General features: G+C 39.6%; 1 long non-coding RNA gene across 1 annotated transcript; it reads right to left on the bottom strand.

The window, feature by feature from the left end:
* Positions 1-9238: 9238 nt before the first annotated feature.
* Positions 9239-22563, bottom strand: LOC137391510 (uncharacterized). The gene is made up of 2 exons (XR_010978127.1): positions 22428-22563; positions 9239-9606 (listed from the first exon to the last, which is right to left on the bottom strand). It is a non-coding gene; the product is annotated as an uncharacterized lncRNA (long non-coding RNA).
* Positions 22564-24803: the final 2240 nt, after the last annotated feature.

A 24803-nucleotide genomic window follows, 5' to 3' on the forward strand; every position in this document is an offset into this window, starting at 1 on the left:
GCTTTTATACAATAATGTTAAACATATAAAGAAAATAAAAATGTCTTCAAATTTCGAATAACATAAATTCTGAATATGCCAACAAATTGCAAAGAAGGACACAGGCTATAATATCATCGCAGGTAAATTGCAAGCAATAGATATCAACTGGTAGAGATGTTTCTCGGTTTTTGATGCATATTTATTTAGAGATCTTTGACAAGTGAAATGTAAGTTAGCAGATTTATTGCGTTCAAAATGTTTAATATCGCTCCACCAGAAAAGTGAGCAAATTATGGGCGACTGTCGCTTCGCCCGTAATAGAGCTAAATTTATCTTCCGAAAGTTCTGACGAGCTAGTTGAAAAATAGACCACCAGCCTCTATTTGAATACAGCCTCCAATTGACCGTCACTATAGAAGAAAGGTTGAAAAATAGAGCCCCATGGCGGTCAATTAGAGGTTTTACAGTATGTGAAGTTTCTGCTTCGTATTACATAAAAACGCCATATAACGTAAAGTGCCAAGTCAGGCGAGTTCTCAAACTCGATTTGAATGTTAGTTTATCTCGGCCACACTTGCGAGAGAAAGAAACGACATGAGAATAGCGTTATATCTATTACATATACAACTTTCATGACATTTTAGTTTGTAGTGAAAGATCGTCAGTTTAGATGGCAAACAGAGAATAGGTAGCTGTGCAATTGTTCACAAATACATAAAGGTGGTCGATTAGTGCAGGTGTTATCAAAGGTTGTCTGTTATCCTAGCCTTGACCACTGGACACAGATAGACGACAAACTGATAGCATCTCTTTTTTATAGTAAAAATGTTTTATTGTTTTGCTTTAGTGTAAATGTATAAAATATTTGTTATTAGTTTAACTTTGCAGAATAGACTTTGTTGTTTAGAAAAAAATAAGCAAATCGTTGTAAATGTACGTCACAAATGTGCAGTCCCCATCAACTTGTTGTAAAATTATCGCAATCATGGTCTATAATATAAAACCAATGAGATTGATCAGAAAAAAGAAAAAAGTTGATAATACTATTGTCAATAATACTGCAGCTACGGTACAGCCCACATATTAAAAAATTTAAGCCAAGTTTCTGTTTTTTGTATTTCCAAAGGGTGAGTTAGGAAAGATCTTGGAACGATTAGGCAATTTACATGTATTTTACTGTCCTTATAACGTAAAATCCCTATAACATACATGTAAAATCCCTATAACGTAAACGTTCCCGGAACGGATTATTTACGTTGTAAAAGCATCTACTGTATTAATGCTTTTTCCTGCTCATAAACAAATTATACCTTTTTATCTGTGAAGTGTCAGATAGGCGCAAGTGAGTCACATGAGGAGCAATGTCAGGTAGTGACAGGTGATTGTCACCTGTAATGTGTAAATGAGTTATTTGATAGCCTTCAAGGTCGGCTATAATCTCTCTCTCATCATCCATTCTCTTACATGAAAGCTTATAAAGTTCACCCTCCCACTCTGGCTGACCAGAGTGGCTGTAACCTACTGTAGTAGCTAAAAGTAATAATAGAAACCGTGGTAATTCTATAAAGTGTATATACAGTAATACACCGTATAGTAATTGCATTGTAAACAGAAACTTAGGTTTAACTAATGTCACAAAATGATTGGCACAGCATTTGGAATTCCTAGATATTATGCTTTACGTTTGAAGAATATTCGAATAACTTCCCTGATCTTCCAAATGCACAGCATTAACATAATCAGTACGTAATAATGTTAAAGATGTGGTTGCGTCAAAAAATTTGATTTAATGAAATTAAGACCCATAAAAGGCTAAAACATCGGCTACAATTTGATGCCATTTTTGTCTTTGTAGACCAACCCTGTCCAGAGATATCTGCGTTTGAATGGGGCCCTCTTTTAAAAAGCTCACGTTCCAGCGGGTGCTTCTTTCGTGACGTCACAAGCAATATATCTAAAAAGAAACCACGAGCGATAAATATGAGGTCCGCTTCCTTAGCCAATCATCAGGGCGAAATTTTTATATAAGCCGTAATAAATGTTATCACTCGTAAGACGTGTTGGCTGTGATCTCAAATTTAGGAATTTTACACTATTATTAATCATCTATATATATATATATAGACATCGATATTTACTAAATTAATTAACATTGTTACTTTAATGAATTACTCGATCGACACGTTTTATTGGCGAACAACATAATTGTAAAAATTGTTGTGAAGGTGACTGCGAGTTTTCTTGGCAGTAAAAGTTCTACGGAGGAAGATCGGAGAATGGAGGTAAATTTATCTTTTACTATGAGTCTCCTATAGAGATTCCTGTTGAGTTTACATTCAGATTATATTTCCCTGTTTGAGGCTAAAATGTAATTTCCTGCGCGTGCGAGATACATATGTACAGTGAGTTCTTGATGGCTTCTTTTTAATCTTTAGCATCTAGCAATACAATGGCTTAGATTGATGAATATACTAAAGGTAATATTTTAGTACTCATTAATACATGTACTAATTAATAAAATTATAACTTTTTGCTATCACTAATCATCGTTTTATGGTTTTTTATCGGTTCTCCTAGCTACATTTGCTTCAAATTTTCTGTGGCAGTTTTATCTAGTAAATTAGATTTATGATTTGACTTTAGATGTTCACTTTTCACTTGTAGAAAGTGAAGAAAATCGATTGATCAATGCAAATCTTTAATTTCCAGAACCAAAGCTCTGAATCGTTGGCTTGGCGTACTTGTGCCTTTGTTAAACATTTATTCGTTTTTAAAATTACACTCGCAATCTATCAAACTCCCAATTTGAAAGCTTTCAGTAGATACGCTTTAGAATGACATATCTATGAATGACATATATTTATTGCATTTGTTTTACTGATTACAGGATGTTTATGTTGTCCCATCAGCCGAAGAAGCTTGGTCAGTGTGGAAACTGCCATAAAGGGGAAAGAGAGACTTGAATGTGTGCTGCATAAACCATGTTTTGTTTGAGTTTCTCGCAGTAGATGAATTTGTCTTATTGTATCAGCCAAAACTATGTGAGTGGCCACGACTTGAATATTTTTAATAAAAGCTTTATGCCAGGATGAAAATCTTTTGCTTGTAAAAATTATATAATAAAATTATTATATTGTTGAAGATAATGCAAAACATGATTTGCAGAATATTGTCGTGAATTGGATACGGTATATGGATGTCCGCAGAACTGGAGAATGTGAGTTCAAATCCAGTTTGCAGCAGACTTCTCATGCTTAAAACTCTATCCCTATGTACATTATTTTCAAAAGTAGTAAGAAACTAGTTTTCAGTGTTGGCAATGATATACAGCCCCGCCCCAAGGATAGGCAACGGACATAATGTGGGCGGGGCTTTTGGGCGGCTGTATATCGTTAGTGTGGGTAGCGGCGGAAGTGAGCTGATACAAAGACCTTATTCTACAGTTAACTTGACAGAATTACCGTAGACCGGTAGAATTGGTAGTCGGTACTCAAATGTTTACACAGCATTTAGAGAAAGTGAGTAAGACAAATTTTCAATTTTCGTTATTTGAGGCCTTTGAAACATTCATAATAATGTATCTGTAGTAGGGTTTAAAATTTTATTCTAACCAACATGAGCAAATACAAAATAAAATATATGCCAATAGAGCCGCGTAGGACAAGACTTTTATCGCAAATAGCCGATGTGAATACGAGATATATTGACAGATAAATTCACTCGTGACATCATTTTGGGCAAGTCTGGGCATGTTTTTTTGGCCTGAGCGTTTTTACGGCGACCAGATTTTTTCAATTTTAATCTTCAAATATCTTGGCAATGAGATTGCCTAACACAACAAACGTATCAACTGATAGAGAAAAAAAAATGCTTTCTTTTAAGATCAACTCAAATTTGACGCAACCACATCTTTAACTTGATAGCTCATAATATTTTGGACCGATCTCATACTAGTAGACATCAACCGACAATACCCTAACCAATCAGTGGAGATTTGATGTACTAACAAACTATTTAGCCGCTTCGTGCTAAATCTGGAGGTCAAAGTTATATCTCTGACCTACGTTTGTTATTGTTTGTTTCATAACAATATTTGTTTTGTTTTTGGTGACTCAAGAATGTTCGTTATCACAGAAAACTGGTAAAAGGTGAATCCATTAGCCTGGATATACACTGGTTAAGGTTTGGCTACACACGAATGAAATGACAGAGACAGAGAGAAAGAAACTGCAACTTACAACTAATTATAGGTAAAAGCTATTTATTTAATCTTCATTTGTAAGCACCATGCATCACAGTATCAGTATTTCATACTGTTACGATTTTAGATATGTAATCAACTATTTGACTTGACCTCATTGAATACTAGCTGAATGCCCAACATTGCATGGATAATAAAAAACAGCCTGTAAACAGTGACTTGTAATGTAGTTACCATTGGCTAATTTGAGTAGCTTAAAACTAGTATATCGCTAAACTTGGTGTGATAAGAGCTGCGAAGGCCGTGAGTCGTCCAATTGGCCTATGGACAATATGCATGATTAATTATTTATATCGTAAGTAGCCCACATGACTTAATAGGTTAGCTTGCCGCCTCCTGAACTAGCAGCTAGTTATAAGCTAGCGCGGAGTTATAAGCTAGCGCGGAGTTATAAGCTAGCGCGGAGTTATAAGCTAGCGCGGAGTTATAAGCTAGCGCGGAGTTATAAGCTAGCGCGGAGTTATAAGCTAGCGCGGAGTTATAAGCTAGCGCGGAGTTATAAGCTAGCGCGGAGTTATAAGCTAGCGCGGAGTTATAAGCTAGCGCGGAGTTATAAGCTAGCGCGGAGTTATAAGCTAGCGCGGAGTTATAGGCTAGTGCAGAGTTATAAGCTAGTGCGGAGTTATAAGCTAGTGCAATGCGGACTTTTCGTTGCTGATATTTAATCGCTATATCACTTTAACTGGATATACACAGGAGACACGACAGAGTGGATTTATATAGATAATTCTCAGTCAAATATAAACATTGGGTCTTATTTGCACCTAGTAATCCCTTGCAGCATAAATCTGTTTAGATGGCATTGCAAAATCCATTATTTAACTCACCAGGTTTCTTGGAAAATGCGGTCTCTTCCTTACGTCTTTCAGATGAAACAATAGGCTTGCTGGGAGGAGCTGAACATTTCTTTGGAAAATCGTTGCCCATTGTTGTTCAGTTACAATCCAGAATAACAGTCAAAGGTTAGTGAAGCTGATGGAAGAAGTTCATTCTCTTCATGAAGTGAATTATTGGGTTGTGGAAGGACTGTTAAACAGATGTAAGAGGTAACTGTTAAATAGTACATGGAACATTGTCTTCATATTTGTGTACAACTGTATTTGTTTAGAACACTAATATATGAGTTTTAATATGAAAAGCAACAGATTTTTGGTCATATTTAAATCATTAGCATAGACTTTGCTTTGGGATTGTTGGCAAAAACCATTTTTCCATATTGGATTCTTGTTTTTCTTAACTGGGTATGGCGCTATAGTAATACTACCCTCACACCACTACCACTGTTATAATAATAGTTTTATGAAAAAGTTGTTTAGGCATTTGGACAAGACACTATATAATATGGCTGCCCTCACACCACTACCACTGTTATAATATTAGTTTTATGAGGAAATTGTTTAAGTATATGGGTGAGACACTATATAATATGGCTGCCCTCACACCACTACCACTGTTATAATAATAGTTTTATGAGGGAATTGTTCAAGTATTTGGGAAAGATACTATATAATATGGCTGCCCTCACACCACTACCACTGTTATAATATTAGTTTTATAAGGAAATTGTTTAAGTATTTGGGTAAGACACTATATAATATGGCTGCCCTCACACCACTACCACTGTTATAATAATAGTTTTATAAGGAAATTGTTTAAGTATTTGGGTAAGACACTATATAATATGGCTGCCCTCACACCACTACCACTGTTATAATTATAGTTTTATGAGGGAATTGTTTAAGTATTTGGGTAAGACACCATATAATATGGCTGCCCTCACACCACTACCACTGTTATAATTATAGTTTTATGAGGAAATTGTTTAAGTATTTGGGTAAGACACTATATAATATGGCTGCCCTCACACCACTACCACTGTTATAATAATAGTTTTATAAGGAAATTGTTTAAGTATTTGGGTAAGACACTATATAATATGGCTGCCCTCACACCACTACCACTGTTATAATTATAGTTTTATGAGGGAATTGTTTAAGTATTTGGGTAAGACACCATATAATATGGCTGCCCTCACATCACTACCACTGTTATAATTATAGTTTTATGAGGAAATTGTTCAAGTATTTGGGAAAGATACTATATAATATGGCTGCCCTCACACCACTACCACTGTTATAATTATAGTTTTATGAGGGAATTGTTCAAGTATTTGGGTAAGACACTATATAATATGGCTGCCCTCACATCACTACCACTGTTATAATATTAGTTTTATGAGGGAATTGTTTAAGTATTTGGGTAAGACACTATAATATGGCTGCCCTCACACCACTACCACTGTTATAATTATAGTTTTATGAGGAAATTGTTCAAGTATTTGGGTAAGACACTATATAATATGACTGCCCTCACATCACTACCACTGTTATAATATTAGTTTTATGAGGAAATTGTTTAAGTATTTGGGTAAGACACTATATAACAGGGCCGTGATGCATTACAACTGAACTGCATCATTATTGCGCAAAACGCAGTAATTTTGTAGTGCATAATACTTTCTAATGGGCAGTAGATGTTATTTGCTACTACAACAGCGCTCCCTACTGCGAATTGTCCACTGAGATCAACTGCGCAATTACTTCCAAAACACATTACCTGAAAGCCAGCAAATCTATGCACACTGTGAAGGTGCGTTTATAAAAACTTGAAAATGGATGTGTACTAAAACTGACTATTAGTATGAAGTTGATATACTGTGGATCAACTGACACTGCTGGCTCTCCAAGTATCATTACTGAATTGTACAAAGTTGTCAAATGATATGTTTATCAAGCCCACGAACATGCCCTTTCACACCCATATCATTTTGAAACACGGAGTCAGGCATTATCACTATTCTAATCAATGAAGCTTGTTTCTTTGTATTTTAATCACATTAACATTATAGAGTGATGAACAAAGGTCTGAGACACTTGGATCTCAACGAAACAAATTTGCTGGTATTTTTCTCATGCTTCCTAAAGATAATGTTTGTAAGAGTTTCATAGGTTTGCATGCATTCTCCAGCTGTGATGCGGTTTTGTCCTTTGCAGGCAAAGGGAAGAAAAGTCATAGAAAACTCACCAAAACGGATGTCAACAGCTATCAGCAAGCAATGAAAGGACTCAAAAAATTATTGAAGAAAATTAGGAGTATGCAGTGAAGTGTCATATCAGCGATATCGTCTCACCTGATATTTTTCAAACAGTATCATGTGGGTGTCAAAAATCCATCCGCCGAGGGAACAGATGTGCAAAGCATATCAAAGCAACAAGTATCGAAGAAAGCTGCCTAGCTCGGAGCTTTGCACATGTCTGCATAGCAACAACACTGAAGCAACAGTAGCAGAGGATGCCAATGGTTAAGACAACAACTAAGAACTCAATTAACTCAAAGGACTCAAACTAAAACTTTTCTGTTGAACAAAATCAACAAACAGGATACGCAGTATTTTAAGTAACCCAGCAAGTTTTGCATGACTGTTGATATTAGCATTAGTACAATTAATCACCATGTTCAAAGTGCTTGCAGCTTTTTTGTTAGTCTGGTTCATCAGTGTCAGGTTACAGAACATAATTCTAGTGTTTTGGTTTTTGTGTAAGGCTAATAAACCATTTATACTGTAAAACTTCTAATTGAACACCACCTCTATTCGAATGCCACTTCTAGTTGAGCCCCACTATAGAAGGGTTGAAAAATAGGGTTGAAATTAGAATGCATGTTAATTGTTCTGATTGTTGTTCTGATTATATTTTTCATTCAGAACACAGCTACCACTGCGTTCTGATCAAAAACAACAATCCTAACGCAGTGATTGTTCTCACTGGAGTTGAACTTGGAACCTTCAGTTCTGCAGGCAGGTGAGCTAACCACTACACTATGCATTCCTTGCTGTATTATGAAATAATTTTGCACATACTTATACAGAGCTTACGAAAATATTATTGATTACTACTAGCCCGATGAGGCTCGCTAGCACAAGCAGCTTTGATGATTACATGAGAGATCAGGACATGTATTATTATAAGCACATCACAAGCTTCAGACAGACGAACACGGCTCTTTTACTTACTCTAGTTCAAGTTAGTCAAATTCATTGGGTTATTAGTTAATTACCCGTGCAACGCAAAGCATTCAACTGGTATAGATATATTATTAGTTAACATGTAAATATAACAAACATAGGATATGGAACGTTAAAAAATTGATAGAAGATGAACTTTGACTTCACCATCGACATCCTAAATTATCACAAATGATTACAAGAAAAATATGCAAATCTGCCGCTATTACAGAGGGAATCATATTGACAGGGGAGATAAATCCTAAAACATGATTTTCATCAGATTTCTCACAGAAGTGGTAATGGCAGCTGGCAGCAACTCGAATTCCTCTATACCTAAATTAGTCTAAATCACCGCAGAAATTGCTATTGAGCAGAAAGGGGTGCCAGTGGCACCCCTTTCTGTGTGTTTGCCCACTCAAACTAAAGTTTGAGCAGCATTCACATCTTGCAATTGTGTTGTGGTTGTGTAAAAGTCAACTCGATACTTGATTCTGTTATGAGCTTTTACGTAGATATGCCATGGGTATATGTAGTGAGAGAGTGAAATATGGAGGCTCTACCTCACCGTATGAAAACTGCAAGATCAGAGTTCCTCAAAGAACCATTTTGGGTCCTTTGTTATAGAACGTTTTTGTGCCTGACCTTAAGCCAAGTGTCAAACATACAAAGTATGCTGATGACACTACCGGGTATAACATTGTGAAACGACATGAAGTGGCAGTCACTGAATTAGCCAAGACTAAATCAACAATATTATTTATATGTCAAGACCCATTAAAGCTCCAGCTCCATGTCTCTGAATACTGCCAAGTCACTGACCATCGATTTTATTCTCAAAAAAAGAGTACGCAGCCCTTCTATCACCACAAACCAAGTGAACATGAAAAATACTGACAGTGTAACCTTCTGGGCATAGAAATAGACAATCATTTACAGTTCTCAAGTTATGTAGACTTTATTATCTCAAAATGTCTATCAACTCATGCTCTAATTCAGCTCAAAAAGATAGGTATATAACAAAAAGGCATATCACACTTTGACCAGAATCATAAAATGTCAATTTGGTCTTACACTGTTCCAAGTTAGATTCTTTTTGTATCAAAAACCAATGAAAAAAAAGTAGAATTATTTCCAAAAATTTGCTTCAGGGTTGTGCTATCTGATATGGACAATTATGAACAGGGTTGAAATGCCCTTAATTCTAAAAAGCTGAATGTCTTTTTAAATATTTGTTGTTTAAAATATTCATACCATATCTCTAATTTGCCAGGTCCTCCATTCCATTCCTCCTATTTCCCTAAAAAGAACCACAACACTTTATACCAGATATCAACATCTTACCAGTTTACAATACAGAACAACGTTACGCAAAGAGTTTTTTCTTTCAATACACCTAATTTACCTTATGTTTTGTTTTATCTCATGATCTGATTTGCTCTAAAAGTCATTGCAAATAAAGTTTATACCTGTCTATATATAACACAACCTACTGAACCCAGCAGAAGAGAACTGACAAACCCCTTTTACTCTACTGAAACCAAAAAGGTGTGCTGTACACAATTCTACCTAAATTACAACCTGTTGGAACCTATGGGAGAGTTACTAAACACTAATGTAATGTTAGAGCAATGTCTATATCCTAACTCTTTATGATATACTAAAGCTTTATTATTCATTTGACAATGCCTTAAACATAAACAAGAGTTTTCCGTAAATAAAATGATATGTGTTTGCTTATGCGTCAAAAACCTCTGATAAAAGCCGAACACTAATTAAATTAGCATTATAATTTTGGCAGAATTTATCAAATAAATTTTTCATTTACAACACTTTCCAAACTACTAATTATGTAAAAATCTTCAGTGAAAAATAAAAAACTATTAACAATTAAGAAAAGGTATTCTTTGTTCAACGCCTGTACTGTAACTAGAGTAACTAGTTATAAATATGAAACGATTATATTGAGCCGCAAATAAAGGGCACATACTTAAAATTGCTAATAGTTATTAACTAATTATATGAATACCTAATATATTCTGGTAAACACAATATATTGTTGTATGGAAATATCACAAAGATAAAAACAATGAGTGAAACTAGACAACAAAATAAGCATATAATATGTACAAACAGCAAGACACCCTAGACATCAAAAGATCCAATAATTAGAAAATGTCACAAATCAAATTACAAACTGAAATAATGGGAGAAACCAATTCTACAAAATGTGTCAATCGCCCAGCAAGAGAATCAGCAAAGAGCTACTAAAGAAACATTGGAGTTGAATCTTATGATTACACATATACAGATCTCCTAGATGCTAGAAGTAAGTCATGAGCCCCATCTTACATGTCTACATCGCGTACACCAGCTGGAGACTTTTACAAACAAGATATCTTCGCACAGTTAATAGGTCAATGCTTAACACTCAATCTACTGCCCACAGGCTAGCCTTCCAACATGCTAGACAGCTACAAAAGAGACGAGCTCTAATGACTCAGCCTCTCTTTCTTGAGGGCCTGTTTAGGTGCTCTCTTCTGCCTGATGAAAAGCCTCCTTTTTCGCTCTCTACTGCCTGTGGAGTTTCTTTTCCCTTATCACCTGCTTAAGGTTTTTACTTATGAACTGTTATGACTTTCGTTTAACTGTCAAGACTCAAAGATATCCCAGCACTGAGCAAACAAACATGGACGAGCTTTCGAGTAAAGATGTAACTTTTATTGGCTTTTTAACTTTATGTCATTAATTTTGTGTAGAATTTTGTTAGCTGTGTGTTTTAATTGTTTGACTTCTAGATTATAGAATTAAATTTTACTGGTAAATAGCAGTATTGTTTACAATTGCTTAACACCTTTACTACTATCTGAACAAGTAATAATCAAATTAGTTCCCACAAGCTAAGCAAAAGTAAACAACTAAACAGTCAAAATAAAATAAGTTGACAAGCAAATTCAACAATGATGTTGTGTGTGAACTTGGATTAGTTCTGCAATATGCATAACATAATTTCTCCATATCCTCATATGACAATATCAATTGAAAATTAGTAACATGATAACACTAGGAGACAAATTGCATGTACAGTAAATTATTAGATGTGTGGTTGTTATATCCGGTTTCGGTAGTTTTTAATTACCGATTGAGACTTGGAGTTGTCATCTTACTTTGGATAACTCCCGACGCCCTGTGCCGGGTTAATTCTCATGGCTTGCGCTGTGCTGTGGTAAAGGCGCCTATCGCATTGCATCGCAATTGCCGTTTGAATTGGCCTAAGGGTGGCGCGATTTTTCCTTAGCCAATAGATTCGTGTCAACAAGACTACGTCATGAACTATAGCCCAAGTTCTCTTTTAGTGGGATAATTTACTGACAACCGTTCCTCCCTTGACTATAAACGGAAGTGATCCCGTCTACACTTGCCGGAGCTGAGAGGAATCTGATTCCACCATCTACGTGGCGTGCTCTCTTCTCTCTCCTGGATTCCTGGTGGATAGACGTGCGCGATCCTTCTACTGACTGACCCAACAAACAAAATCCACGCTTTGTCGTGGCTGACTGCGGACATCCAAGAAGGAGTGCCCAGCTGGCCGTGCGCTTTCTCTTCAAAACAGGTATTACAGATATCTGTGTACTTTCGTTTTATTAAGTTGTTAATAAGAACTTTAAACATGTAATAATCATTTACTTACGTGTCTCTGTTAGTGGGACTAGTATTAATAGTGTTTTAGGAAATAAGATATTAAACGAATAAAACTCTTGCTCTAAGCGAGTGCAATTAATAATCATTGTTATACGGGATTGTGTGGCTAGTTCGCTCGGGTTGTTAATCCCCTCACTCCCTCTTGTTAACTCGAGTATTTGAGAACGCCCAGATTTCGTCATAACATTTGGTGGAGATGCCTGTTCCTTCAAGCAGGTACTAGTTTTGTTTTATTTCATTCTGCTGGCTAAAAGCCATTTTTTGTTAGCTAGGCAATATTTCTTAAAACTGGAATTAAGAAGTTCGGTTTTATTTGTTACTTAGTGTGATGAGCACTATTGCTAACATTGCCGTTATCTTTTATTAACATTTTGTTTCATCTCTACAGTTTAAAATTCGGTTTGCTTTGTTACTTAGTGTGATGAGCACTACTGCTAACACTACTGTTATCTTTTATTAAAATTTATATACATGTTTGTGGTTTACTCTGTGTGAGATTTGCTGATATCTTACATTGGGTACTATTAATAATATTGGTTAGTGTTTACCCTTAACACAGTAGTTATATTGTCATAAGTGCTGGTTCACTTTGTTCGCTGTTGCAAATTTGACTGCGTGTGAGACACCAGTCCGTTTACGTCTCTTGTTGAGCGTTGTAGAGAGTCCCAGCTCTCTGTTAATTTTGGCTGGCCTTGCCTCGCCTGTAAGTTGCTCGGTCGGCCACCTTGCAATTGGCGTCGCGCCTTATTATTAGGGTCTTAGCTGGTGTTTGATCCGGCTGTTGCAACACCGGCGTGTGTTTGCTTTCATCATACTGTTGTGTGGTGTGGATTCGTCCTGTTGACCCTTTGGCAGTGTAGTGCCTCGGCGTAGGTACTGCGTAGTTACTTAACTTACTGCCTGTCCAGTGTTTTCCTGCGTTCGAGGACTCACTGTTGATTTTCTGGGGGCTGCAATCAGCGTAACTCTTGACATAGTAATAACATAATAAAATACGGTTTAAAAAACACTAATAATTGGTATAAAATGGCCAATGCTCTTAACTTTGAGGAGGATATGGATGAAATCAGGTCGCAAGACGTTAGGGTGCAACGTCAGTTGAGGTCTCTCAATGAGCAACGGGTGGTGTGTAGGTTTTGGGATTCTCTGTCTCAAGAAATGAGGGACATGTTAATTAGCAAGGAGTGCAAGGAAAGAGATCCTGTCAGATCTGACGACCCTTTTGCAACCCCTACTGCAGCTCCAAACAGTTTCCTTCCGCCAAACGAGCTATTCAGGCGAAGACCAGCCCCAGACACCAATCCATTCTTTCAAGATTGCCAACCAGGCATGCCACGAGCCACACGGACTCCGCCCCGATCAGCACCAGCTGGTTTCCCAGCTCCACAACCTCAGCAACCTTCAAATGGTTTGGCGCATTTACCGAGCATGCAGCCAGAATATCCTCCGCCAACCAATTACGTACCTGTGCCAACGGTATTGCCAGACTTCCACAATATGGAAGATTTCTCAAATGGTCCTGGAGAATCTTGGGACGCCTTCATTGAGAAGTGGGAGATTAGAATGAGACCTTATAGATACTCTGCTGACCAGCTAGCACTGGCTCTCCCTGACAGATTTAAAAGTGCTGCGTACACTAAATATAAACGAGTCATTAAGGAGAAGCCACACATTGCAGCCAACTATAACTTGCTGAGACGAGAATTGGATAAACTCTTTAAAGCCCATGGCAACCTCCAAGAACGAGGATTATACACCATCCAGCAAGGAAAGAAATCGGTTGGAGAGTACTACGCTGAACTGGCTTCTATAGCGGACACGGCTTACAGTGACATTCCTGATAAGTACAAGGATACTTTCCTTGTCGATATTTTTATCCAAGGACTACGTGATTCTATCCGAAAAAGTCTAAGTTCTAAAGGCAAACTGACCTTGAGTAAAGCTGTTCATGAGGCAGAAGTGGCTGAGCTTGGCGAACTCTACCACAAACCTCCTTCCAAGGTTATGGCCGTTGAGACAAGTTCTCTCGAACCACTGATCGCTCCACTGCAGCGACAAGTGGCAGACTTAAGATGTCTTGTGCAAGAACAAGTAAGGGATAAAGACACAAGACCAAAGGGGAATCAGCAGCCTCAAAGCAACTATCGACAGGATAGATCCTACCAAAAACCGCAGCAACATAATTCTGATCATCCTCCAAGAGCCAAAGATAACCGAAGGTCTTTCGGCAAACCTAATAACAATCCTCCAAGGCAGGAGCGACAACACAGATGACAAAATTATAGCGAACAACCTCAATATAACAACAGTCGTTCCAAAACGAGCAACAATGGTTGCTGGACATGTGGTTCGCCAGAACATTGGGCTAATCGTTGTCCTCGAAAGCGTGTAAATGTCATCGAATCAAAGGACCTAAACCCATCTCAATACGCTGAATTCTATCTTACTCAGCCCCAACAGGTCGCTGAAGCTAAAGTAAACATGGTTGAGACAGACCTGCCCAAGAGACGGTCTACATCTCGAGGCTCCAAACTCAAAGCTAGCGACTGTTTCTCATTAACCCTCATGATGGTTCTGGCCCTAATCGGTAGTACTGAGTCAGCTCAGGTCATTCTCCCTGACAACCCTATGGTATGTGGGTCTTCTCCTGAACCTTCCCACATTTATAACATCACTCATACCTATGAATGCACACCAAACACAACATACCCCAATAAAACTGTTCCTCAAGATATGCAACTACAAGTATACCAACAAAACATTGTAGAATGGCAATCTAAAGCATATCAATGCACAAAGTTTCGGCAAACTACTACTACTTCTATGTCATTTTTTTCTGATGTTAAAACGAAAACAGATACTACTTCTCAATTACCAGTTACCAGAGAAGAATGTGAACGTATGGTCACTCACCTTACTTGCTCCGCTGGAAACTTAGTTGGTAATAACGGTGTCTTTGTAACTCAAAATGAGATTAACGCGGAATATAAATACTGTTGTAAAAAACATTCTTTCACGGCTGATCAATGTAGTATGATTGAGAGTTCAGTATTTAAACGACACGGCTCTAGTATATTTGAATCTCCAGCTGGCGATGTAACTCATTGTACGTACGATCGGGGTAGCTGTCTCCTTTCCGATCAATCTATCTTGTTGTGGAATATCAATAAAGAAACCTACTGTGCATACGAAAACTGGTATACGGTAAAGGGGAAGTTGTATAACGACCACTTTGTTAGCGATGATAAAAATACCGCGCTAACTTTCAAAGAACATGGCTTCTTTTCACGCGAAGACTGCAATAGTAATAAAACTAGCATGTCAGATCAGGGGTTGATGGTAAGGTTCATGAGTCCAGTTAACTTGACATCACTTAAAACAGTAATTGATAAGGATTATCGACTTTATGGCGATGGTGTAGCATCAGAGAATGCGCTTGCTCAAGCTATAATGACATTACAACATGAAAATATCGTTCGTGAGTTTTGGAACAGCTATTACTACGCGTGTCACGGTCTTTCTGAAACACTGAAGTTAGTTACAATGCTCATGGAAAAACACCCAACAATGAGTGCAAGATACTTGTTTCAGAACCCCTACTTGACCGCTACCATTGCACCCGGCGTATTGGAAATATTTCCATGTACTCAGCTGTCTCCTGACACATATAAACTTTTACCCATGAAGAAAAACAATTGCTCTAATTACCTTCCGATAGAGGTTAAGATAGGTGGGACTACACATACAGGTTACCTTGATCCTGAGACTAACATTGTGCATAGAGACACTTATACTGTTGATTGTTCACAATTATCAATGACTGTAGTACGACTCAATGGTAGTACCTATCATTACCAAGTAGAGGGCACGCTCACTCCTTTAAACAACATTTCACACTTAGGATTACCTGATATAAAGCTAGGTGCACATCCAGTAGTTCTTCATGAGGCAGTATTTAGCAATCTACACCGACTTAATTGGCAAAATTTCAGTAATCACATTAGCATAAACACTTTACTGTCCACCCTTGACCGACAAAGGCGAGTACTTACAGCTATGGGTATCCAAAGTTATAAACACAATTCCTTAGAGAAAAATGTAATTGAATCAAAAGAATCACTCCTTGGTAATTCTCTCTTCGCTTTCCTTTTTGGTGGTCATGTTGCTTCTGGTTATGAGTTGTGGACATTTGCCTGTAATATTCTGGTTACCTTGGTTGGTTTTTGCATCGTCCTGGCTCAGTTAAGAAAAAGGTGCTGCCCTAATTTCGTTCTTCGACTCCCTGGTCGAGAAACCCAAATGGTAGCCCATATTGACGCTGAGCTAGATGAACTCTCTAGCAGCCTGGATGAAGACTCAGAGGAGCCATCGATGGCACCAGCCAATGGTCCACAAGCTAACGACATTGAATGTGGGTATCATCCATCTTCTGGAGACGCTTGTCCATTCCCCACAGCTCCTACGGAATCCTCTGCTAGTGCGTATCGCCCATTGTACCCAGTTTTACCAACAGAGTCCGAGCCAAATCCTGACTCTAACGGCATATACTGGCCTTCCTTCTATCGTAAACACCCAAGCTGATTATCCGGTCAATCACCCAATCTCCGCAGTACACATGTTAATATGATCGGTAATCATAAAGGTTTAAAGAATCAATGTCAGGCTCTCATACCAATTACGGTGAACGGTAGAGCATGCATCTCCCTCGCAGATGCTGGAGCTTCAATCTCTATACTCCGAAGTGACATTGCTAAAGAACTGAGATTAAAACTAAATTCCTCATCCCTGAAAGCTACTGGTGTTACCAATGACTCTCTCGAAGTCTTGGGTGCAACTTGTGTAAATATCACTATGGGTTCTGAGACATTCAATCATACCCTGTTTGTGATTTCGAACATCAGCCAGGAGGTTATTATGGGAACGGATTTTCTCAGGAGATTAGGTGAGGTGACCTACGATTTTAGCCGGTGTACATTCAGCTTCCACAATCTGACTCTGCCTATGGGTCAGATCCATCAATTAAATGCCGTCACAGCGGCTGACACTGTGAAAATTCCTCCACTATCCGAAGTTGTCCTTGTCGCTCATGTCACTACTGACAGATTACACAATCGACAATGCGTCTTTGAAGGTAGTAACCGCCATGTCCCAAAATCATTGCTCGTTGGTAGATGTGTAAATAGAATTCAAGGCAGCAAGATATGCATACCTGTGATGAACACGAGTAAGGACATACGAGAAATTAGAGTAAATTCCGTCATCGGTGAGGTCGAAATCGTTGACGACGACGCTCTTATGACTACCACAGTGACTGATCCCAGGCGTCCGAATGCTAGTAGGATGAGGCCAGGCGATCAGGTCAACCTAGATAAGTCCATGCTCGACGAGCATGAAAAGCCACAACTACGTAAACTCTTGAACGAGTTCCATGACATTGTTGGCGAATCCATTTCTGAGCTTGGTAGGACCAAGATTGTCCAACATGTTATAGAGACGCTTCCTGGTATTTCTCCGATTCGTAGCAAACCTTATAATATTCCTATTGGGCTACGTACTGAAGTCAAAGCACAGCTTGATGAAATGCAGAAACAAGGATTGATCACAGTTGGTACTGGGGAATGGTCTTCTCCAATTGTTCTGGTTAAAAAGAAAGATAATAGTTGGCGTTTCTGTGTTGACTACCGAAAGCTTAATGCTGTGACAGTTAAACATTCTATGGCTCTATCTTCTATAGATAATGTAGCCGAAATCATGCACGGAAAGAAATATTTTAGCACAATCGACCTCTGCTCAGGTTTCTTCCAAGTCACTTTGCACGAATCTTCACAAGAGAAATCCGGATTCATCACACCATGGGGACCCTATAAATGGAAAGTAATGCCGCAAGGTGCCTCGGGATCACCATCTACCTTTTCCCGATTGTCACTTGCAATAATGGCTGACTTAATAAGTGAGGGCAGTAGCGCAGTCTATTTAGACGATTGGATTATGACGTCCAAGGATTTCCCCTCACATCTAAGGCTGTTGAGAACCGTTTTCACCCGTTTACGTTATGCTGGGTTGAAGTACCGTCTTTCAAAGAGTTTCTTCTGCCAGAAAGAAGTGTTGTACCTAGGACACGTAATCTCACAGAGTGGATTGGCTGTGGCTCCGCATAACGTTAAGAAGATTGTGGAGTTTCCCAATCCTAAGGACAAAAGCGGTGTTCGAAGACTACTAGGTCTATTCGGTTTCTATCGGAGCTTCATAAAAGGTTTCAGTAAAATAGCCGCTCCTCTCATACAGCTCACCAATAAGGACCTACCCTTTAATTGGTCTGAACAATGCCAGAAAGCCACAGAGATACTCAAAGCACATATAACCTCAGCACCTATACTGTGTTTCCCTGACCTGTCACGTCAGTTCATTTTAACTACAGATGCTTCGTCCATAGCCGTTGGAGGTGTACTCTCTCAAATTCGAGACGACGGCAAGGACCATCCTATAGCATTCTTTTCGAAAGCTCTTAACAAGGCTGAACGTAAATGGGACGCCTGTGAACAAGAGCTGTATGCCATTTTGAGTAGTGTCAAACATTTTCGACATTACCTTTTGAACACTAAATTCAAGATCCGCACGGACAACAAGGCTTGTACATACATCCTGAAGAAAGCTGAGTTGAGCCCTAGGCTTGCCAGATGGGCGGTACAACTCGCTGACTACGATTATGAGATCGAGCACACTCCAGGCAAGCATAACAGTGTTGCAGATGCCCTCTCTAGAGCCGAGTTAGTTGCTGCACTAAACACTGATCTTGACAAGGTAGATAATGAAATGAGTATCGCACAAAGTCGTGACTATTATCTTGGTCCGATCAAGATGTTCCTGGAAAAGTCTAAGTTTCCTCCGGACATGACCAAGAAAAACTGTAACCAAGTACGAAACGATAGTGAGAGTTTCAGCATCATAAATGGAGTTCTATACAAAAATCAAGACTCGAAACTGCTCCTAGCCATTCCGAGTAGCCAACGCAAAGCTCTTCTTTATGCTGCTCATGAATCCCTCATGTCTTTACATCCTGGTGTCACTAAAACTTTGTTAAAACTGAAAGACCAGTATTGGTTCCCACACATGACTAGACTCGTCACTGAGCACATTGCCCAATGTGGATCTTGCCAACAGAGGAAGAATCCTAAAGCTCCCATGCGAGTTCCTCTGAAGAACCAGATGGCATCCTATCCCTTCCAGGTCTTATCGGTGGATTTCCAAGGCCCATTTGTCGAATCTGACTCAGGTATGAAGCACATCTTGATGTTTACAGATCACTTTACTAAATGGTGCGAGATGATCCCCACCGCTGATCAGACTGCTGTTACAGTCGCACGATGTTATATTGAACGCATTTTCTGTCGTTATGGATGTAGTGAAATTCTCATTAGCGATCGTGCTAAAAACTTCCTCAGTGAAGTTGTCAAACAAGTCAATAAGCTCCTTAACGTTGACCACCGTTTGACCTCCCCATATCATCCTCAGACGAATGGGCAGGTTGAAGTATACAATAGGAGCATTGCCAATATGTTGTCTCATGTTGTGGACGACAACCATCGTGATTGGGACAGGTTTGTTCCTTTTTGCCAACTAGCGCATAACAGTTCGAGACACACAGTCATCAACGCTTCCCCAAGTCTCCTACTCATGTGCCGAGAAGTACGACTGCCATTCGACTTGACGAAACCTCAAGTTCGAGAGGAGATCACTGAAGGCACTTACGCAGAAAGTCTGCACGACAGGATGAGCGCTGTTTGGAATCTCGCGAGAGAACACATCAGCAAAGGAAAAGAGAAACAGAAAAAGTATTATGATCGGAATACTAATCCTACCAGTCTAAAAGTTGGTGACGCCGTCCTTTACTATAATCGTCGCGGTTACAAAAACCGGACGTCAAAGCTCATCAAACGATGGACTGGCATTTACATCATAAAATGGATTTCCGACACAGATGCTGATATTCAGTTGTTCAATGATCCAGGTCAGACACCTCAGCGTGTCCATCTTAATAATCTTAAACTTTACCGTGGACCGCTTGTTCGTGGTAATAGCTCTGACATTGGAGTCGACTTCGACTCACCTCATTCATCAGATGAAGATTCTAATTGCTTCCGCGACTCTTCACCTGATATTGACATTCAGAATAATGAGTCTTCACATCTTGACTCCGATCTCGATGTCCCATCTCATAGATCTGATCTTGGTTCTGCTGCTGGTAACATGCGAGTTGGTGGTTTACCCATGTCAAGCGGATCTTCACAGGACGCCCGACTGTCGTATGCCCCTCCTTCCTTTCGCAATGACTCCTCCAGTAGTCTCTCAGTAAAAGCCAGAGCTGATGGTAGATACGCTCTGCGAAGAAAACCCAAAAAGAATAGGGATCCTGCATTTGCATATAGCCACTAGGGCAGGATCATGACAATATGCTATGCTATCATAATACTCACCTATACTATGCTATCATAATACTCACCTATACTATATCATGCTTAATCCAGTGTTGTGACCCTTTGGTTGTCTCGGTTGTGATATCTAATTATTCATAACAATGAACAACTGTCATATTTATTCATATTTAACCTAGCAACTGTGATATTTATCGTTGCGGGCTTTCATTAGGCCTGTTATTGTGTTGTGACACTCTTTCCGACTGCGGACAGTCGATTCTTGCTGCCCGGTCGGTATTTATAATGATATGTATTTATAATGATATGCTTTACACCATATATTATTCCAATGATGATAATGATATTTATAATGATATGCTTTACACCATATATTATTCAAATAATGATAATGAACTTATATATACACATCATGCATCATTTTCGTAATAACCAGCTACATGCTTCTGCTTTATCAGTAGGTGTAGCATAGGCCAATTGAGACGTCGAAGACACCACCGACCCTATTTAATCCGCTGTGTATGCTTACTCACCAATGGTGGGTGTCTGACGGACGTTGCCCTCTTCCTGTGTGCTCAACAACTAACAGGTGGTATATTTCCACATATATGGTAAGTCACATGGCTGTTCTTCTCATTGTGTGAAATAGAAATCTAAAAAAAAAAAAAAAACTTTCTGACTAGATGTATATTCCTGGTCACCACTTGGTTTAATGGGAGACGCTATTTTTCCTCCTCATTAAATTGTTATCATAGTCACAGAGGACTGTGGATTCTAAAAGTCAGGGAGAAATGTTATATCCGGTTTCGGTAGTTTTTAATTACCGATTGAGACTTGGAGTTGTCATCTTACTTTGGATAACTCCCGACGCCCTGTGCCGGGTTAATTCTCATGGCTTGCGCTGTGCTGTGGTAAAGGCGCCTATCGCATTGCATCGCAATTGCCGTTTGAATTGGCCTAAGGGTGGCACGATTTTTCCTTAGCCAATAGATTCGTGTCAACAAGACTACGTCATGAACTATAGCCCAAGTTCTCTTTTAGTGGGATAATTTACTGACAACCGTTCCTCCCTTGACTATAAACGGAAGTGATCCCGTCTACACTTGCCGGAGCTGAGAGGAATCTGATTCCACCATCTACGTGGCGTGCTCTCTTCTCTCTCCTGGATTCCTGGTGGATAGACGTGCGCGATCCTTCTACTGACTGACCCAACAAACAAAATCCACGCTTTGTCGTGGCTGGCTGCGGACATCCAAGAAGGAGTGCCCAGCTGGCCGTGCGCTTTCTCTTCAAAACAGGTATTACAGATATCTGTGTACTTTCGTTTTATTAAGTTGTTAATAAGAACTTTAAACATGTAATAATCATTTACTTACGTGTCTCTGTTAGTGGGACTAGTATTAATAGTGTTTTAGGAAATAAGATATTAAACGAATAAAACTCTTGCTCTAAGCGAGTGCAATTAATAATCATTGTTATACGGGATTGTGTGGCTAGTTCGCTCGGGTTGTTAATCCCCTCACTCCCTCTTGTTAACTCGAGTATTTGAGAACGCCCAGATTTCGTCATAACATGGTTAGTGCGCATAAAACACGTACAAATTAGTCTTAATCTTTTCTATGCCAATCTCCGTCAAGACGACCATTTCGATGTATGTCTATATAGCACCTGTCTCTTCAGAGCCATCACGAATAAATCGAACAAATTGACACGACGTCATTACTTGTATATGCTAAAAGAACTTAATCCCAGTATTTGATTATGTATCATTAATACGGTGACTAAGCATATTGTTCAGAATAGCGTCTGCGTGAAGAACTGAAATCTTAAACTTTGATCAAAAGCAGCTTGAAACAAGTCTTGACACATGTTAAAAAGCAAACTAGCCAAAATCAATCACAACGGAAAATAATGTGTGATTCTGAGGTCCAAAAGTGTATGGCGGCAAAATCCTAAATCAGTCGTTTCACCACATATCAAAACCTACCACTGTCACGGCCAAATGGCTATCCATTAGCAGAAGTTGATGGTGCTGAAAACGACCTACTCCTCGAACCTCGTACTTATTTTACTTGCTGTGGTACCTTGTGGAAAATATGTTGTAAAATATTACTATTGATTACCACAATAACGATCGCTCATTTATATATATAGTCCTGTGAATAGTGGACTCGAAATCGGAAGGCTGAAAGGCGACAACCTATCCGGCGACCTAACTACAATGTAGTTCTGAAAGGTGACAAATGTGAACTCTCAGACTAACGCGATGGGCTGGATGTTGACAACCGAGCGTCGATATTACGAGAACATAACTCCTATGTAAATACTATTAATGAAGCAATCACTTTTTTACTTGGCCACTGAGGGTAGAGTGGTATTATAGGTATATGTAGAGAAATTATGTTATACATAACTAATCTGAATCCACATACAACATCAATGCTGAATTTTCTTTATCATTTTATTCTATTTTGATTATGTTCAGTTTGTGCACTTTTTCTAAGCTTGTGTGAACTAATTTGATTATTACTGGTTGAGGTACTAATGAAGGTGTTAAGCTATTGCAGATATTACTGATATTTACCTGTAAAAGTTATTTGTTTATTCTATAAGTCAAACAACTAAAATACACAGTTAACCAAATTCTAAAATAATAATATTAATGACAAAAGTAAGTTACATCCTTACTTGAACCGTCATCCATGCTTAATTCCGCAGTACCGTTCGGCTGGGAGTCTCGACAGTCAAACGAGAGTTGTGACAGTCCATAGGTAGAGAGCTTAGTCAGTTGAAAAAGTGGTGTAAGAAAGGCTCAGCTGATGAAGGAGAATGAGGCTCCATGGGTGGGAAAAGAGAGAGAGGCTCCTCGGCTGGCAGAGGGGAGAGCGCTTAAGCAGGCTCTCAGGCGAGGAGGCTGCTTAGGCCTCTAAATGTTTAACATCTAGAGGAAGAGAGAGGGAGAGGGAAAGAGAGGGGAGAGAGGGGGGAGAGAGGGGAAGAGAGAGGGAGAGAGAGGGAGAGAGAGGAAGAGAGAGGGAGAGAGAGGGGGAAAGAGGGGGAGAGAGAGGGGGAAAGAGGGGGAGAGAGGGGGAAAGAGGGGGAAAGAGGAGAGAGAGGGGGAGAGAGGGAGTGAGGGGGTGAGAGGGGGAGAGAGGGGGAGAGAGGGGGAGAGGGCGAGAGAGAGGGGGAGAGGGGGAGAGAGAGGGGGAGAGGGGGAGAGAGAGAGAGGGGGAGAGGGAGAGAGGGGGAGAGGGAGAGAGGGGGAGAGGGGGAGAGGGGAGAGGGGGAGAGGGGGAGAGGGGGAGAGGGGGAGAGAGGGGAGAGAGGGGGAGAGAGGGAGAGAGGGGGAGAGGGGGAGAGGGGGAGAAGGGGAGAGGGGGAGAGGGGGAGAGAGGGGGAGAGAGGGGGAGAGAGGGGGAGAGAGGGGGAGAGAGGGGGAGAGAGGGGGAGAGAGGGGGAGAGAGGGGGAGAGAGGGGGAGAGAGGGGGAGAGAGGGGGAGAGAGGGGGAGAGAGGGGGAGAGAGGGGGAGAGAGGGGGAGAGAGGGGGAGAGAGGGGGAGAGAGGGGGAGAGAGGGGGAGAGAGGGGGAGAGAGGGGGAGAGAGGGGGAGAGAGGGGGAGAGAGGGGGAGAGAGGGGGAGAGAGGGGGAGAGAGGGGGAGAGGGAGAGAGAGAGAGGGAGAGGGAGAGGGAGAGAGAGAGGGAGAGCTCTGCAGGCCCTTGAGAAAGAGAGAGAGGCTGAGTCATTGGAGCCGTTCTCTTTTATAGATGTTTGGCATGTGGAACGGATTGCTTGCTCCCATTCCTATTTAGTTCAGAGTCACTTTAACTCAGTTTTTTAGTGCTAGTCTTTACAGCTTGCTCTCATATCGTAACATGAGTAGTCATATGATATCTATTAAATTTTAATAAACTCAGCCTTTTCGTTTAGTTTGTTCACAGTTACATAGAAGGTTGAGTTGTTGTTGTATCTTACCCTTTACTAAATTTATTATGCTGTCCGCGGTGTTCAGTAAAGTTACTCTAAAGTGATGTATGTATATAATTATATGTTGGAGTTATCCTCTTATTACAGTAAAATGACAGACTGTTGACCTCTGATTAGGAAGTTTTTTATTGTCTACGCTTAAATGTAGAATTTAAAAATAAATTTGCTGTTTTCGAAACTTAAATCTGGAATCGTCTATTATTAAAGTAAACTAGATTCTACATATACAAACATATTTAGTGCAATAACTAGCATATGCAAAATATTTTTCTATTAAACTTTTTATATTGCCTTTTGTTATATCTTTTCAGAAAACCATGTACCATATATCTATTTTTGCAAAACCACCTTGATGAAACCTGCATTGGCTAATCCTA

This window comes from Watersipora subatra, chromosome 3 (assembly GCF_963576615.1).
Source record: "Watersipora subatra chromosome 3, tzWatSuba1.1, whole genome shotgun sequence".
NCBI classification, from domain to species: domain Eukaryota; kingdom Metazoa; phylum Bryozoa; class Gymnolaemata; order Cheilostomatida; family Watersiporidae; genus Watersipora; species Watersipora subatra.